This window comes from Aptenodytes patagonicus, chromosome 1 (genome assembly GCF_965638725.1).
Source record: "Aptenodytes patagonicus chromosome 1, bAptPat1.pri.cur, whole genome shotgun sequence".
Taxonomy (NCBI): Eukaryota; Metazoa; Chordata; class Aves; order Sphenisciformes; family Spheniscidae; genus Aptenodytes; species Aptenodytes patagonicus.
The window spans coordinates 45,784,238-45,803,864 of record NC_134949.1 but is presented as its reverse complement, the minus strand read 5'-3'; positions in this window follow the sequence as shown (position 1 = coordinate 45,803,864).

Here is a 19,627-nt window from a genome sequence, read left to right as displayed (position 1 = left end):
TTTATAGCTGATAATTGAATGTCTGTGTGTTTTCATATAATTTGGCAATAAAGATCAGTCCTGGTTGCTTTCAGCTCTTTTGCATGTGTCATTTTTTAGAATATTTTAAATCTTTCCATAGATTTTAGATAAATCACTTTGATTTTTTTTTCATTAATTGTTTTTAGCCTCTGTAAATTACAAACATTTTTCTATGGAGTGGTCAAATTCTTGTTTGATCACACTCACAGATCTTTTTATTAGTCTAAGTAAATTTATAGTGTAATTTTACAGAGTTATCACTCCTTGTATATGAAGGACAGTTTGTTCTTCTCATGTTCTTCTTGTCTTGTAAATGGAAAAGGGACGGTATTTAAAAATATTTCCTCAGGTTTCTAACAAAATGGTAGTAGAAACCTTATGTATAAAATATAACATACAGTTATTGTCCTCATACGTATCAATATTATTTACCTAAATTTTAACACTCCCCTTTGAAACACAGAATAGTAGTATGTATTCACATGTTTTGCTGTAAATATATACACCAATGTTTTTAGGAAGAAGGACTAGCTCTCTCTTACTAATCCCTGGGATTTATGCATGACACAGAGAGGTCAAGCTCCACATACCTCCTGTCTTTTCCTGCCAGCTTGCTTTTTTCAAGTCAGTAGCATCTTGTGACGGATGGCATCAAAAACTTGATGCGAGTCTCATGTTCATGCATGGCCATTTACCCTTTACCCAAAGGCAAAATACTTTGCACTCCAGAACTGCTAATAATTTTCCTAAGTATAAGGACTCTGTTTCCAGAATGCTTGTGGCTCTTTGTAAATGTAGTTAATTAAGGTGAAATGTGGCCTCTTCTATGGGCTGCTCAGTGTAGTGATGGGAAAGCGGCATGTTATGGGGCTACAGTCCCGGATGCATGCAGGTGACAGCAGAAGACAGCAGATCTTGTGGTTCAGGTCCTCCCTAGGACTGCTGTTCTCTCCCACTTCTTGTCCCAGCACAAAGCTACATTAAAAAATCTGGTACAATGGACAGGACTGGATGTAGCCTGTGAGGACTTTTCTGATGTAGGCATTCAAAGGTAATAGCAACCTAGATCTGCTTAGAGTTTTGACATCCTCTAAAGGATCATGAGCATCCCCTGAAACATCTGTTTTGACGAAGAATAAACTACTCAAAAAACAGTCTACAATAATGATGTTTACACAGTGGATCAAAAGGATACTTTTTTGCTGCATCAAAAGAGAACACGGCATTAGGCAATGACTTTTCAGGATGACAGTTTCTAAGATTTCACACTCATTGTCATGGGTTGATAGTTTTGCCAGCTGGAATAGAAAATATTTGTACCTTTGTTCTTGAGCCTGTACAAGTAATTTTGCCAGAGGTTTGTATTATAATCGTATAGAGCCCAGGCCTGTAATATTCACCCCATGGCCTTATTCTGCATATAAACTTAATGCTGCCTCACTACTAAGTCAAGAATGGCTCTTTTTATTTGACAGGTGATAGATCTTCCATGAGATGAGCTATAAGAAAATTTTCAAATGTTGGAGGAACAAAAGCTTGGCTTGGTGTTACTGATTCATATATGACAAAATGATTGATATAAGTTTAAATATTAGCTCACCATACAAAATAGCAAGGCAGTATTTCATTAGGATGTATTGTCCTTTCTGTACAGACCGGGTATAGAATAAACTGCTAGAAGGATAGTTGCAAAAGTATTACAAAACTAGATTGTGCTCACACGATAAGGCAGTTAATGAGTCCTATTCTTGGTTAAGTAAAGCCCAATTCAGAGCATACAAAGTAGCAGGAAGATCAATTAGTTGCTAATAAACCACCACATATTATAATAAACTGGTACTGATCTTGGAGTAAGATTCAAATTCAGTTTTATATGTTGATGTCACTTTCAGAAGATACCAACAAGATGTTGCAGTGGTAACTTCTGGTTACTACTATGGTTCTTCTAGGTGACCATCAGTTTAGACACCGTCTGTAAGTAATGTGCTTTGTTATAAGCATGAAAGCTTGGAGTTTCCTGCAGCTTGTAAGAAAATGCACAAATAGCCTTGTCTGCCTCACTTCCACCTTTTACTATGATTAAAGAGGGAATCTTTCCTAGAGATACTGGATGGTTACACCCGGAACTTCTGTGCCATATGATGCCATTTACCTCTATCACATGGCCAAAATCTCTGACAGCTCTTCTGACTGCATAGTAAGAGGTCTTCAGGAAGGAGGGAAGTGGGGACCGAGGTGCCAGGAGGAGGTCACTTCATCAATGAAAGTACAGAGAAGTAGGAAGCACCCATGCTTACAGTCCATGAGGACTCTGTCCTCCTATCTCAAGGTATATATTGTAATAAAAAACAATATTTCTCTGGTATCTTGTGCCCCAGATACCTAATATTGGGTGCATTCACTTATCTTCATTCACTTATTTCCTTGCTGATAGGTGTCATCATCCACACCGCTGGGAATATATCAGTGCAGGTTTGAGCCAATTCCACAGCTTCTTTTGAATTGGTCTAGGCAGTGGTGATTGTCCAGCATCCAAGAGAGGAATCTGGTTTGTGACCAATAGCAATGTTGACACTGCACATGACAACACACCTTAGGAGCAAATATTCTTGGCAACTATTGAGAACAAAACTTAGGCATCTCCACAGTTCTTAAAAACCTCCTGAATTTAGCCTGCTTTCATGTCACTGTCCTGGTTTTGGCAGGGACAGAGTTAATTTCCTTCCTAGTAGCTGGTACAGTGCTGTGTTTTGGATTTAGGATGAGAACAAAGTTGATAACGCACCGATGTTTTAGTTGTTGCTAGGTAATGCTTACACTAGCCAAGCACTTTTTAGTTTCCTGTGCTCTACTGACTGAGAAGGCTGCAGGTGCACAAGAAGCTGGGAGGGGGCACAGCCAAACTGGCCAAAGGGACATTCCATACCATGTGACGTCATGCTCAGTACATAAACTGGGGAAAGCTGGCCGGGGGGGCCGCTGCTCAGGGACTGGCTGGGCATCGGTCGGCGGGTGGTGAGCCATTGTACTGTGCATCACTTGCTTTGTGTAGTATTATTATTATTATTATTATTATTATTATTATTATTATTATTATTGTCATTCTATTTCAATTATTAAACTGTTTTTATCTCAACCCACGAGTTTTTCTCACTTGTGCTCTTCCAATTCTCTCCCCCATCCCACCGGCTACGGGGGAGTGAGCGAGCGGCTGCATGGTGCTCAGTTGCCAACAGGTTAAACCACGACAGTCACTTAGAAGTTTGTTGCTCTTCCTGCAGATGTCCTCAGGGCATGGGGCTCCCACAGGGAAAACTCCGACATCTCTTGTCTGCCTGACATCATTAGTGAAAAGATAGATCTAATAGCCAGAGGCTGCACAGAGTCCAGGTGTGGTCATGCAGCAGATAAATATGCCTTGGAGGACACTGTAGGTACTATCTGTACCAAACATTTCCTTCCTAAAATATTAGTTAGAGTGATCCGCATATAGTCCCAAGGGCCAGATGGACGGGCAGCATGTTTAGCCTCCAGCCTGCCTTGTGATATTGCCATCAATGTTGTGTGACTCTTAGCAAGGACTATGTAAGTACAGTCTTACACAGCGTCAGTTCCAGATTTAGCAACAAAGCCCCCATGTACTAAGTACTATACAGAGCAAATTAACAAAGAAAATGTTTCCCAACCTACAAGACTTAGAGTCAGGAGAAAGACAAAACTAGCATAAGGGTCAATGAGAAGATGAAGAGAGGTTAACAAGAACAGAATTCCTGTCACTCTTCCTGAATATTTTTTAAAAAAACAGACAATATTGGATGAGTTGTGTGTGTTTATGAGTTGAGGGGATTAAGCTGGTGTGGCTAAAGACATGAAGCGCTGTGCTACTGTTTAAACTCATCAGACCGCATATCTAGAGACGAAAAAAAAAAAGCTCACAACCCTAAATTTCTTGCTTAAATGAACCTTTTAAAAAGATAGTGATGTACAAGAAACCCTGCAGGATTTAGGAAGCTTATCAGCCTCTATGCAGACTCGCTTGTTTCTGCTCTGTGCCTCAAGTATCATTCTAAGGGTTGGAAATTCATTTTCTCCTGTTGCACTATGTTTTAACCATAGACTGTCAAAGCTGACAGTTTCAAAATACATTCCAACCTTGAAAATGCATCTTCTTCTTTTTTTTTTTAGAAACAACTTTGATAAGTTTTAATCAACAACTCTGAAATAACCGTATCAGGCTTTAAAACAGTTATGAAATGCTAGCTCCCTGGGCGTGGGAAGGCAAGCGTTCAGCAAATCCAGGGGATGGCTTCATTGCAAGTGTCCAAAAGGTCAGCACCCCAATCCTTATGCATTAATTTTTTTTTTTTCTTTTTTGAATTGGTACTGCCACTGTATGGACAGATATCATGCCCTCTGGGCACATCAGAAATGGAAACCTTGCCAGTTTAGTTCTCTGTTGTTTCACTAAAGTGCAAGGAAGCCCAGGCATGAATATTCATTATCTTGAAACCACACATTCTGGACAGAGCACATCTGACCATTGTGCAAATCCCCCAAGAGTTTCAGGGCCTGTTTTAGAACAGCTGAGAGTGAAAAATATTACATGGGACTTTAAAATTATTCCAGAATCTTTGGGACTAGATTGTAGTTCAGATGATAAGCCTAGGCAAGCAGAAAAAGAAAAGTAAGATATCTCATATGGCCCTCTGCAAATATCGTACTGTGCTGTGGTAGGTGCATGTTGCGTAGCCACTCATTTTTAAGCAAAATATGTAGGAAAGGGAGGATGAGGAATGGATGGTGTCAACCTTCTGTGTCCCCAGAGTGCTGGATGGCAGAGATGACTTGAGGAACTCTTCATAATTAATGACAGTAGGTGTCATGAGCCTGAAGCAATAAGGAAGCAAAGTGGAATTGAATTTTACGAGTGTGAAACTACTTCTAAGATGGTACAGCTTTCACACCACATTTTGCTGGGGGCTGTGCCAAAGGACATACCAAACCTTTAATGCTATGTAACAGCTTTCCCAAAGCTAAGCAGAGGTCACTTCCATGCAGAATACTGATATAAAATGTGAGGAAATAAAAATATGAGAGGGAAAACAGAATCCTAATCAACAATTTATTGTGATTCAGGATTAATAGCTAACATCCATTATGATTTATTTTGTCCATTGACTAAAAGGCTTTTTTTCTTGCTACTGTCTTATATCTTACATCGTTTTATTTTGGAGAGACATTTTGTATATTTTCCCTCTACTTTTCTGAGAAGAATGAAACATTTATCATTTTGAAGTATATTCACTTAAATTTAATTGGATAGAAATTAATGTTTGTACATGCTACCAATGTCACTCTTGGAAGTCCTAGTTTCTGTGCTTCTTTTTAACGAATAGAGTCCAATGCACAGATTTTATCATACACTGTGTATTGTGCAGATTGTTGCAACATGCAAGGGAAGTCCTGCTGAGCAGGAGCACCCAGCCTAAAACCCTCAGTATGGCAGCCCCTTGGAAAGGTACAGCTCGAACATCAGAATTAAGGTAGATCTCAGTTTGATTCAACAAGCTGGAGCAAAGTGTTTCAAGTCAGAAGTGGTTGAACGTAATGATGTGTTTGCAATTATTAAAAGAAAAAAAAAGTTAGAATAATTGTTTTAAAATGTGAAAGACTTCCTGTGCCATAAAAAGTTTAATTATGAAGCAAATACAGGAAAGCAATTCTATTTCTGATGCTGTGAAAGATGGAAGCTACAGGTTTCGAGAGACTTTGAAGGAAGTAACCATTGTATCACGTTCTCCCATAGCAAACTTTCAGCAGAATTTTCCCACTAAAATATCCCCATTGACAATAGTGACTTCTATGGAGGGCAAAGGAGTTTCTCTAATATGATTCTCCCTAATCTATTTTCTCAAAATATTTAATACTAATCTTAACTGTAATGTTGGAAGGAAGAGGAACGTGGAGATGCTATTGAAAATATTACTTGCAGTTTTTAATCCTTTTTACTATTGAGGGGAATATGTATTCCCTACAGAAACTAGAAATAATAGCCAATGTCTTATAAGCTGTTTATGTCAATGTTAAAAACAGGTATTGTTAATATATTATTATTGAGAAGTTTAATTCATATTAGCCAAAGCAGAAGAGAGTTAAAACCCCCATTTTTCCTTTTTTTTCTAGACTATATTTCAATATTCCTGACTGCTAGATGCAGGTGTGGGGTTTGTTTGGGTTTTTTTCCATGAGCTAGGATAGGCAAAGGATCAACAAAGGTTAACTGAAGACACAAAAGCAATGGAGAGTTTGAATTTCCTACTGCAAATTAGATTAGTCCTTGCTAAGCCCTGTAGGTGCTTAGTGTGTTTAATGGACAGTTTTTCCTCTGCTTTCTTGCTCCAGGATGGGACCAGAATGGCATCGTTTAGACATGGGTGGGAAATGACACTGCCCGCCGGGTGGCTGTGCTCAAGCAGAGGGTAACTGGTAGGCTGATTATCAAGCATTCCCCTGCTCCTACCAGTAACTTTCAGACACAAAAGACAAACAAGATTTTCATTGTTTTTTGTTTCATTTTGGTTTATTTCATTATTTTTGTATTTTTGTTAAACCTATTATTTCCTTCTTAATGGCTGGCAAAGTGCAACAAGAGTTTTTGCAGTTTTTTAAAGTGTCCTTTCCCCAAAGCACAATTTAAATTAATGTCAAAACTATTTGGAATGCATTTCCTGCTCTAATGGCAAGGTAGAGGCTCTTTTAACCTTCCTTTTCTCTAATTTCACTTTCTTCTGAACACTGAAATTAGTTTTCCACTTACCACTTCTAATTATTAATCCTCCGATATACAAAAACATGGCTTTTCCAGAAGAAATATTTGGTAGGAAATTCTAGCATCCTTGCGATCAGTGGTCTGGATGCCACCCCATGAATCTTGAGTGTCTTTGTTGCTGAAACTGGCAATAATTGCTGTCAACCCTCTGTGCTACATTAACCCATATCATGTGACAGTCTGCAAAGGCAGTAGCATTTTAGGTTTTAGTGAAAAATCAATGGCAGAACTCCCTTTGACTCCAACGTGGCTGAAATATCACACACACAGAGCAGTCTTGAGCATGTATCTTGTCTGGTAATAGCAAAACAGGCTGGGAATTTTCTCACCCTATTGAGGAAGCTTAGAGTTTCTGATGAAAGAAAGGCCTTTGAAAATTAAAAAAAAAATTATATCATTCTTCAGTTCACCTTACATGTGCAAAATGTGCTTTTTGCTTTTTTCTATAGCAATCTGTTTCCATATTTATGAATTGATGTTAATATTTGAGAAGGCTAGTATTATACATTTTCTTATTGTATATATTGAATAATAAAAATACATAAACAAAATTATTTTAGAAATGCTAGTTCTTTTGAAACACCTCCTGTTATAGGGCAGAATGTTGAAATTTCCAAAAATGGGTAAGTGGTGTACTCTCAGAAATGTAAGCAAGGTTTTCTTCCCTTTTATAGTGTAGCAAGTATATTGTGTTGTTTTTAATTACTTCATCCTCTTAGATAAGCAGACAGTTTCAAAACTGAGTGTTTTCTTCTCAACATATGTGGCAGATGCAGTATTAGCGAGCTTGCAGTAAACTTAAGCAAGGGCATGATTATATAAAAAGCCTGAAAAGAATTGTGTTCACATCATAAATATTTTAAATACAATTTAAAATTATTTCAAGAATCTTTCTTTAAATAATAATTCTACAATGAAAGACACACCATAACGCTATGCTAAATCAGTTCCGATTATTAGAAGAAACAATATTACAAACCCCAGGCATCAAATAAAAACATCTGAAAAATGAATTTAGTAGTTACCAAAAGAAAATAAACAATATGTTTAAATAATCAGGAAAGAAATTTGTGATAAATGCTAAAGCCAAGTTCATAGATGAGTACTACTTTCAAAGTTATTCAAATATTTTTCTTTTAAAATTGGCTTTTACATAAATATTGCAACTTTTAGTATTTAAGCTATGCTTTTATGCTATTATTTGATACATAAAATATTTTGATTACGAATAAACAATCACTCGACATTTAGCTTTGAATCTGTTGCCAACAAAGTATGCAAAGTGTCTATTTAATATCATCCTACTCTCATTAATGTATTTATTATTCTATTTAAGAATAATAATTGTAATAACTTTGAGTGCCATGGCAAAGTAAAATGATAATTCATGTTCTTAGATTTGAATTCTAGGTCTCTGTGGTTTGTTTTCATTATGGTTTGTTGTTTCTGCGCTGCCTTTCTCCTTTATAGTGTGTGGGATCCATTATATTGATGGATGTAAGGAAATGAGGATTGTAAAATCTTTATTAAAAGAATTACTGGTGGTAAACACTGCAGAGTTTTAGGAAAGTTATGGTTCGGGGAGGGGGGTGAGGGTTTTGTCCATTTGCTTGTTTTGTGGGTTTTTTTAATCCCCATGATCAAAATAAGTTTATCCTAAAGATTTAATGTCAGGATAAATTGTAGGGAGAAACTAAGATGTAAGGAAACTATCCCATCTGTGGTCATTTATGCAAGTATTGCTAACTCACTGTGCTTATATAAATCGGTCTTACATAAGTGACTTTTTTTTACTTTTCATAGTTTACATACTGAGTAAAAATCAGTCTTAACTCCTCCACAGCTTTTGGTGCTCTCCCCACCAATCTTGGTTTTTTTCTAGCTAAAGAACTGATCTCACTTTATTATAATATACTGGTAAATCAAAGTGCCTTTACATGTAAAGATGCAAGCTACATTATCTTCAGTAATTACTTTTCAAGTCATAGTGGTAGTTTTCTTGCACATTTCGGTCCTCTGAAATCAGCAGAGAAGCAAGCTAGCCACAGCCTTCTTTCACCCCAGCTTTCTAACAGAGAGAGAAATGAGTTAAGATGCCTGCAGAACTTCAATACACAGCCTAGCTATTTTAACTCATATTATATTTGCTTTGCTTCTGAAATAATGTTCTTTACTGTTCTTCTGTTTAGATTCCTTTGTTGAGTGCCACTGTAGTTAATCTACAAGTGCATGTTCATGCGCAAACTGAAAAATTGTGGAAAACAGAGGCTGGAAATGTTTGGAAAAACTTTTATGTATTTGGCAGTAGGATTCCTAATTCATGAATAGAAATAAGTCCATCTTATGCCTCAGATCATAACAGGAACTCAAGTTCAATGTGCATTCTTTTCATTTATTTGAAAAATACAGTATCTACAACAGTAACTTATATGAAAAGAGGCCACCTTTTTGAAATATGATGTGCATTTTTTCTGGCAAAATAATTCCTATTTATTTCTACAGACTGGTACAGAATAGTACCCAGCTATTGAAAATAAAAGTGATCCAAATAATAAATACAACTGATGGATTACTAAACTATAATCTAAAAAAATTAATGAACACTTTTAGACCATTTTTGCTTTAAAAAGACCATGTAAGTAGAAGTCTAGTTCGGACAGGCAATTGTCTACTGCGTATGCAAACTGGCCTTCAGAGAGCATATAGGCAATTTCTCTTCACTGCTCAGTTCATTGATTAAATTCAAACCAAGCAGTAAAAATGTTCATTTCTTCACGTGAACCAATGTGCAAATCACTGAACTGAAGAAAAGCTGAGTGAGCAATGTAGAAAAGATGGAATTTGTCTTAGAGATGAGGGCTAAGACCAAGGGTTTAAGATATACACAGTATGTCTTAAAAGTATATGGCAAATTTATGTTATATCACTTCTTTGCAGTTCCAGTCTGGGGCCAGCTACATCACTTTCCCAAGCATAATTTAAGAGCACTGGAAGGTTTTGTCATCATCTCCTGGAGATGCAGGGAAGGGATGGATCAGCACGATATAAGTACCACTGACTACTGTGACAGTGGTAGGGAGTAGGAAAGCAGGGCAGGGATGGGGGTGTGATCTTCCCCTCTTTAACTATGCTGACATTAGAGATTGCATCTGTGGTGGAGCAGAAAATGGCCATAAGAAAGGTCCAAACGAAGGCCACAAAATCTCAAGGCTGCAAAGACTTTCCTTACACAGAGTTGCCAGGGAGGCACCCCACCTGGAGGGCAACACCAGCCAGGGACAGCATTCGATTGATAAAGTTATCATGAAAGTTTTTATGTATTAAAAGGAAACAAAGATGCCAGGGATGCCTAATATGGAGCACAGAAAGAATTCATCCTTTTCGCCCTTTTGCTTCAGCAGTAGCCTTAGTGCAGAAACATGATAAAACTCTGTACTTAATGGCTACGCAAGAGGCATTTGCAATAGCACACTGACATACCTTATTTTAATGACCTGTCTGGTAAACTGTCTGTAGGGTTACTTCAAGGCAACGTTTGTACTCTATGACATACCTTCTTCTAGCACAAAGACGAGTCCAGTATCACCTGAGCAGCCTCTTCCTATAAGAAAGGGATTTTTTTTTCTCACTGTCTTTCTCTACTGAGTCAATAAATCATGCATCTCCTTTGGGATCCTCTTTGCTTTAAAACCTCTCTCTCCAGGAAATAAACTCTGTGTGTGTGTCTTTTCGAAAGGATAGGCACAATCTTCGTTCTTTCTAATTTCAGTCTTTTTTTTCTAAAGATTGATTGACAAAACAACCAAAATAAGTAACTCACTGATATGGTTTTCCCATTACTAGGACCTCCAAAAAAATGATGAATGAGGCAAAATCAGAACTCAGCAGCTTGAGTGCCTTTCCTGCATTAATCATTTTTATTTGTATTACTATTTGAGAGGACGGTGCAGATAAATTCAAAGGAAATATAGGGCTGAAGCTGACATTAGTCTTAGCTCTACCTGTTATTACCTCTGTAGTCACTGCTATTGAGTACAGCTATCTGGGATTCTTCTGAAACTAAAACATGGATTCATTAAATTATTTTGATTACTTGTTAGGAAAAAACTTCATCAAAACCAAATGGGGACAAGAACGTACATCTACAGGCTGCAGCACTGCCTGACAATTTCTACCTGTGTGCCTCACTGCTGCTTCAGCCAAGCAAGGCGGAGGGCTGGCCGGTTTTCACCCTGGAGTTAGTACCTTTGCCAGGTGCTGCATTACACCACGTGGATGTGCCAGCGCGGTTGGTGTGTCTTTACCTCGCTCTGGTTTACGGTGGAGATGTGTCCAGAGCAGCTGTCAGGCCACTGGCATTGCCAGGACTCTCTGTATCAGTCAGGGCAGGGATCTGAACCCTGTCTTCTCCCACCAGCCACCGCCGACAGGGTGCAGCTTTCTCTCTAACTATGCATTTTAACAAAAATAAAATTTTAAGTTATTATAATACTTTATATTAGAATTACACTAGATGTAGTACTGCAAAATATATTTTATATTCTTGTAGAACTGCTACCCAATAGGAAAACAATTTTTATTCCATGCAGATTTCTAAAGTATTCACATACACAATTCTTACTTATGTTGTCCCATAAATTACTAAGCACATAATTTACAATGTTCCAGCTACCTATATGATTACTGTATCAGGTATATTGCAAAACTTCAGAAAGTCATGGAAGCACCATTAATCATGAAGTGCTAGCCTGAACGTTAGCTCGGCTTCTCTTACCAACCCCAGTAAACCTGCTTAATTAAGAAAGGAATGCAGCATCATTTTAAAACCTAAGATATCATTGGTTTAAAACATCAATCATATTTTAAAAACTAATTTTAGTTTGAAATATTGGTAGTCAGCTTCCATCCTGGTGAGAATATTTTTTTGCTTAAAATAATTTTAACAGTGCATACATGTCCCTGGAAAGGAATATGCTTTTATTATCACTCCAAAATAATTTTGCTCCTTCCTAAAGCACAATCTTCACAGAGATCACCCACCAATTCGTGCCTCCCCATGGCAGTGGAACAATTTAAATTCAATTGTCACCAAAGCTTTCCAAGTCTGAAAAAGCAGTAGAATACTGTAGTTTATAGGCTTTGTAAATCCTTAAAATAACTGTATTTTCAGTAATACACAGACATGTAATTTTACATTTTTTAAATACTTGTCCATATATGTGTTTTCCAGAAAAAATCTTGTTCAACACTTGTTATCAAATGCAAAGATAATCTTTTCATAAAAACAAAGCCAACCAAAAAAACCCAACCAACAGCCCCAAAACAAACCAACCTGCAAAGCTAGCTCCTAAACTTAGCAGATTTACAGTATATTTATGTGAAAGATTTTTGGGGAGTAAATGATTTAGGAGAGGTTTAAGCTGCCAACATGTGCAGTGCTGGCAGGTGCAGAGCAGCCCGTGGCAGGACCAACGCAGGCTCTCATCACCCAGAAACACACCCAGGGGATGCCACCATTCCTGGTTGTCCCTGAGCCCTCCGCAGCGTTTAAGCGAATAACCACACTTGGCTGCTGGGCAAAGCCTTCCCGCTGAGGTGTGTTTCCACGTACGCTGGAGGCAGCTTTAAGCTGCAAGAAGCATTTCTGCCCTCCTGACAGCATGTTTCTGCCACTGTGCTCTCGCCTTCTTTGTGCCGGTACAAGGACTTGTGTAGCCAAGCAGTGAACCCAAGGGGTGAAATCCTAGGTGTTAAATCAAGCCGTGTCGAAAAAGACAGTTAATTTCTAAGTTTATTTCAGAAATTAACATGTAAACTGAATCACCACCCGAACGGTTTCTGACTCATGCTAAAGAATATCATTGCTCGTTTTGTTTGATCTTTCTAAATACTGATTTGATCATTCTTTAATTATTTAAACATTTAAAGTCTTTTCAGCTCCTATTCAAGTTCTTGTATATTGTCCAACCTTATCTCTATTAAAACACCCTGAGAACAGAAAGAATAAGTCAGTGCCGCTTTACTTGGCAATGAAGAACAAATTAATGAGTGACTGAGTATGTGTAGTGGCTTCATTCTGTGTTGGCCAATGACTCCTTGATAAGAGACCAAATTTAAAGGGGAGGATTTTCGAATATCCTTGTGCCTTTTTCTGATGTACAAGATGTAACACTTTTTCCAGTGTAAAAATCCAGGTTGCTGTATTCCTGCTGTCAGACTCTGTGAGAGGCTCACTGTAAGTCGGCATAATGGCTGGGAATGGGAAAGCGTGAAGACAACAGTTTGAGAAAAATCTGCATTTATTCAAACAGTCAGGGTTTAAACGGTTGCAGTGATCTAAAATAAAGAGGTGTTGTGTAGTGTAGGATAGAATAAAGGGCAGATTTTACAATTTTACAGTTGTTTATCTAAAAACAAAGCAAATTCAATTTGTTTCAGAAACATCAAGTCACACAGAGCAGCCACCATCAGGACCCTGAGGGATGACTCCTACCTACCCTTCTCATAATGTTTATAAACACCTCTTTTTCTTAAAGAAACCTTCAATCCTGCATGGTTCTCATTTCCTTTCATTGCATTAGTATTGACTTCCATTAGTACTAATTATCCTTTTTAGTGCCTTATTTCAGATGGCTAATACTTGCTGTAATGGAAGTCGCATAAATTAACTCCCTTCTGAACTGGGACAGTAGATTGGAAAATCTTTGGGGCAAGAATTATTTCTTCTTTTTCTATCTAAACAGTCCCTAAGCGTAACTAGCCTTTCTTATCTTGGTCAAAGGCTCATAAGCATTGCTGTAATAGAAACACAAAGGCCCGCATGCCATTGCCAATGCATGATTTAATGTAGCTAACATGGTGCAGAGGGAATTGTAAGTCCCGAGGTGGGACCACGAGAGATGCTACGTTGGAACTTGGCCCCTGTAACAATTACAACAACAAATTTTATTGTGCAGCCTTCCTCAGCATTGTTGACCAAAACCTTACAAAAAAGCATTATATTTTGTTGGTTTTACGACTATTAAATATAAGCATAACTTAATTCATATTCTTGCTGCGACTTATGTTTTACAATTGTAACCCATTCTCTCAACATTACAAAATAAATGCCTACATGTAAAATAGGTAAATGTATTATATTTTACATTTAGCCTCAGAGCAAAGTAAATGTGTTAAAACTAACAACTCCCAGTGCCTTCATTGCTAAAAAACACATAATCTAAAACAACATATTTTATTTGATTTTGATGAATATTTATGTTCAGATTCTTAAAAGTAAGCAGGGATAGTAATAATTCCTGAGGATGCATGGTAACAAGCAGGGTTAGAGGAATGCCGTATCAGAGTTTTATCACAATCACTGCGCATAGAAAGAATTTATTTCAGCTGATCTGTAAAATAGTTATGGGAATAACAGTCACAGACCCCCTATCCTTTAATCTCCAGCCACTTAATACTGAATATAATAAAATGTGTTTGTGTGCATACGTGCATATACATAAATATTTACAATGCAGCCACCATTTTACACTCTGGCAGCGCTGCACTAAAGAGAGGAGACTTTCGTAACTGTGCTTCCCAATAAGTGCAAACGTAGAAATGCATTGCTACAGGGGAGTGAGGAGCGACTGTGAAACGAGGCACAGTTGGTACGGTTAAGCCTCCAGTCTGGAAATTCAGGTATCATAGTTATATCCGCAGCCATGTATCCCTCTCGTTAGCAGTGAATGAACTGGGCCACATGTCACAGAGGATTAAGTGCAGGCCATAGCACAAAAGAGCAACTGGAAAACAAAAGAAAACAACTTGGTCCCCATTTGCTCCAACGGAAATAATTTTTCAGTGAGCTGTGCTTAACTTGAGCCTTTGAAAAATGCCTGTAGCAGCTGGCAAGTGGGGTGAAATTCATTTTGTCCTAAATGTAGGTCTCTGGTGTGTAGGTACTGACAGGAGCATTAGGGTGCCCAGGCTCCCATTTGGGTCGTTCAGCACAGTCAGGGGAGGTGAGAGATGCTCAGCAGGGTAGAGGGGAAGCTAAAACACCCTTGTACCGTAGCCGCACTGCTGCAGTCAATGGCTAGGACGGGATTCGGGTCTCTCCCCCAACATCTGGCTGCCCCTCAAGTGGGTGTCTGTCCCCAGGTCCTGCACCGAACCCTCGCAGGGGGACGGGATCGCCACAGCGGCAGTGGGTGCCCACCTCCGCCCCCGGTGCCCACCCAAGTCGCCTCTCCTCGGCCACCAGGCTGCAGAAGCCAGGGCTTCCTGGTAAAGGGCTGACAGACTGGCACAATTAACAACTGGAATAATACAAATATACACACTAGGGGAGGTCAAAAGTTTCCAGTCAAGGAATGCCTTTTAGGAGGGAGGATCATACGTCTATTTTTATGCATTGGTTTCACACAAATATTACATAAAGGACCCTATTTTAAAAGGATGTTCAGATGGAAAAGGTAAGCACACAAATACTAGACAAATGCGAAGTTATTAATTCCTGATGTTAACTGACTTTTTTTGCACACACATAGGATGATTCAGTCTTTATTAGGCCACATAATTTTGATTTGGATGGCTGCTTGCATCATTTGCTAAACAAGTAGCTATTCAGTATCTGTTTTTCCCCTCCTCATTTGACCTATGTTCCCATGGCCCATTTAGCATACACCTTAGATTTAACTTTTTTTTTTTTTTTAAATGGCATTGTTCACCTTTCTGGAGAATGCCCTGACTGAGTGTATTGGAAAATGCCCACATCCCTAATGCAGAGCCTCTGGGGAACAAAGTAATGGAGGAGCCTCATGATTTAAGAGGAAATACAGTTTTGTGATTCCATGATTTGGCCATCCCCCTAGAATGAATGAATCCCGGGTTTCATCCTCAGGTGACTGATTATTTCTCATATTTTATCCCATGACTAGCTACTATAAAATAAAAAAACAGTGTTTCCAGTGGCCTTAATCCAAACTTTTTCTTTCTAATTACTGGTCTTGATTTGATAAGCTTTATGGAGGTTTATAGGTGCTTAAAGGTGTTACTTTGATTCCTAGACTTTCTATTCCCCAAAAGAAAATGCTATTAAAGTTCTGCTGGGAGGCCTTGGAATATTCCATTGTGACAGTATATCCTGTTCAGCAGGGATAATCCTCATCAGAAAATTTACTGAGAACATTATTTTAGCCCTAACATAGGTCCCCCGTGGGGGACAATATGCCGATATCATTAAATGTTAAAGTTGTTATGATGTGGTTATGATTGTTGTTATAATTGTTGTTAGATATGAAGACTGTAGAAAGTGTGAGACTTGAAGCCATAGGGTATGTTAGACATTACAACGAATTTTAACTGTGTGCATGACTACCAGCTCTGTCTGTAGGATGGTACACCTAGGAGGATGTCTATTTGTGTAGAGAAATCAGAATTTAAAAATAACTATTAAGAAACAATAAATCCCTCATGAATAGAATTTGTATATAATTATTTTGAGTATATTTTTGCTGCACCAAATTACTGAATCTTTATGTATTGCTAAATCTTTGCTGGAAAACACGAAGAGACACACATTTCTGCGTGTGTTTGCAATCTGCAATGTATAGGGATGAGTGAAGTCCTGATTAGCGGTTTTACTGTACAATTGTAGATCAGTGTAGGAGTAAGAAGGAAGACAAAGACCTCAACACAAATTGCAAAATATAGTAACAATTGTTTCTTTTTTCTTTACACTTGCATTACGACTTAGCTTTTAAAACCTGTGTAAAATGTGTACCTCAGAAATGTATGTCCCTATAATATATGTATTTCCCAATGTAAATTTCTTGAGGCTGACATGTTTCTAATAATTTTTGGATGACTAGTACTGGAACAAAAAGTAGAGGGTCTGGATTTATTGGAAAGGACTGAGGAATAGCCATGAAGGGTCACAAATTAAACTGACTGCAGGAAAACTATATTCAACAACATCCAGTGATTGCACCAAAATGATTCTTCATGAGGCTAAATTTAAAATGGATTTTTTAAGACTTGGGAAATAACTACAGAAGGGTAAGAACGAGTGCAGGAAAATTATTTTCAGCAATGAGCAATGATTGCACTGGAAAAAAATTAATTGTGACACTAAATCTTAAAAAAGAACTTTTTTTACCTTTAATTTGAGATTGAGGGGCTACTGAATGTCTTCTGTGAAAATAAATATTTGGGTCATGAAATTGTTGGGTGTCTCTGTCATTGCTATAAAAAGGATGAGAGCTTTTCTTCCAAGCCCAAATTTCCACATATAATCTATTTAGCATTCAGTGATATCTCATTATCATCACAGACTAAATGAAGAAGAATGGTCTAGCATGGTTTGCATTATTCTACTCCAGGATTCCTGACCCTAAACTTAATTCAGTTTAGCATAGCTGCATTGTTACTATCTTTTGCAAATTGGGTTGATGTCCTTGTCTTCCTACTTCTTCCAGCACTGATTTATAGTTATATAGTAAAACATTGCTAATCAACGCTTCACCCATCCCCACAACCTGCAGGTTGCAGACACACACAAAACTGACCTCTCCATGATTTTCAACAAAGAATTAGTAATAAATATGGTACTAAGTCTTCATAGAAAAAAAGAAACAGAACTTATGTAGACTACTGTAAATTTTATTATAAGTTAAATAATTACTTAGAAATTCCACAAACAATAGTCTGTGGCACTTTATTTTTTTAAAAAAGTTTCTTTTTATTTCTACAAAGCTATGAAGTTCAGAGATTCTAAAGTTACCATTCAGTCCGCAATGCATAATAATAGAACTCCACCACTTTGAAAAACATGTTGGCCTATATTCTGGTTTTATTTTTCAGACAAAGTAACTTGTCTTCTCTTCCACCTTACACAGAAAATACTGGGAAGATCCTACTAATAAGAAGTCTACCTAACAATATAAACACAGAGGTCTCTTTTCTATAAGTAGAATGAAAAAAATCTTTAATTTCAGATTTTATCTGATTAAAATCTCTTTCAGTAAAGGGATGTAATTCTTTATGTGTCACCTATCAGTTTTGCCACATACATAAGCCATAAAGTGAATGTAAACATTCATTTATAGAATAAAAGTGCTGCAAAATTGTTTTAATGCACATAGTAATGAGGCCCAAAATTGTAAAAATAGCTATGACCTCCACGGGATTCTATTATAACTCTTTTTATAATGAGTGAATTTGCACTAATTTTCCATGGAAGGAAAGTATGAGTATTAACTTTTAACTTAAAAAGTATTAACTTTTGGTCAGTTTTGGCAATGTGTATCTTCCAATTTGGTAATTTCATTATAAAGATTTATCACATACAAGCAGAAAATTCATTGAGTTCCTTCCAAGACAGATATTTGTTTGAACAGATAGAAACCTATCTCCCACTTTTTTTTCCCACATAGATATTTTTTTAAAAGAAATATTTTCAAATTTTCAAATCGTTTAGGGTATGAAATGTATGCTGTTGAGCTATATGTCAGCCTAAAAACTAGGATGTAGTTTTCCTAAAGCTAGGAAAGCTAGTCTCTTTCATCGTTTTTTCTTCTATGTTTCCCAGGTAATTTCTGGTTACTGTTGCAAAGCACATAGAAGCTTTTTAAGTCCATCTCGGCTAAAAATTGCAGTTAAAAATAAGCAGATGTATTTAAATATATTTTTAAGTGAACATACAGTTAAATGCTTTAGTGACATTTTGCATCTAGCAATACTTTCTTTTAGGTCCCAAACTATGGCAAAACATTAAACACAGGCCACATTTTATGCTAATAACTTCCCAAAGTACTTACATTACTTGTGTGCTTAAATGCTTACTTGGATTACTCATTACATTTGGTGGAGGATTTTTAATTTGCAAGAGAAATAAGATATTTCTAATAAGAATAAGGAGGGGGGGAAAGGATCAGTTCAGTACAACTGTTTTGAATAAAAACAATCAAAAATTAAAAATTGCTTATTAATTAAAATTAGGAGTAGTTCCAGCAAGGAAGAGTAAGACGAGAAAAAATGGAGACACAATGGGCAGATACTTTGTAAGTAAAGGAAGAATAATACCCAAACAAATTTAATCCTAGTGGTTCAGGTGGTAAAGGGAAGGATTCCTCTTATTTATTCTTCTTATTTAACTGTAGTTGAGCTATTCAGCAGGGGGTGGGGTGGGAAAGACACTTGAAAAGTGTGATTCACCCCACCTTGGTATCAAGCAGGTGTGATAAATAGTGGTCTAGAAGCTCTTATTGACTACGGGCACTTCTAGGAAATGTAGAAAAATGACTCAAACGTAAATGCTGACTTAGTTGGCATCTTTAGCCACATGAAATGAGTCCCTCCTTAATGTCACTGTGTGGTTCCTTAGGAGGAAGGGCATCTCTACACTGAAAAGTAAATGTCTGAAATGGATGGAGGGAAAGAAGGGGGCAACATTCTGAAAACAGTTGGAGGTGGCACACTAACCAAAAATAAATTATTTAAAGAAGTTATAAACAAGCTATTATGTAAGCAAGTCTAAATTGTGGCATTATTTTCAGTATAAGAAAGTGATCATTTTGAAATAAAATTTAATGTTTGGTTAGCATTTTTTTTGCACAATAAAGAAAGCTTAATGAATATGCCACAAAATTACATCGAATAAAAGAACACAAAAAAACCTCAACAAAGTGAAGTTCTCTTTCACATAAGACTTTTTCACAGTGGGTATTCCCCTGTCTCCATGGCAGCTGTGGATGCTTCCAAGTTTTGGGTCCATTCATTATTGTTACCTACCTC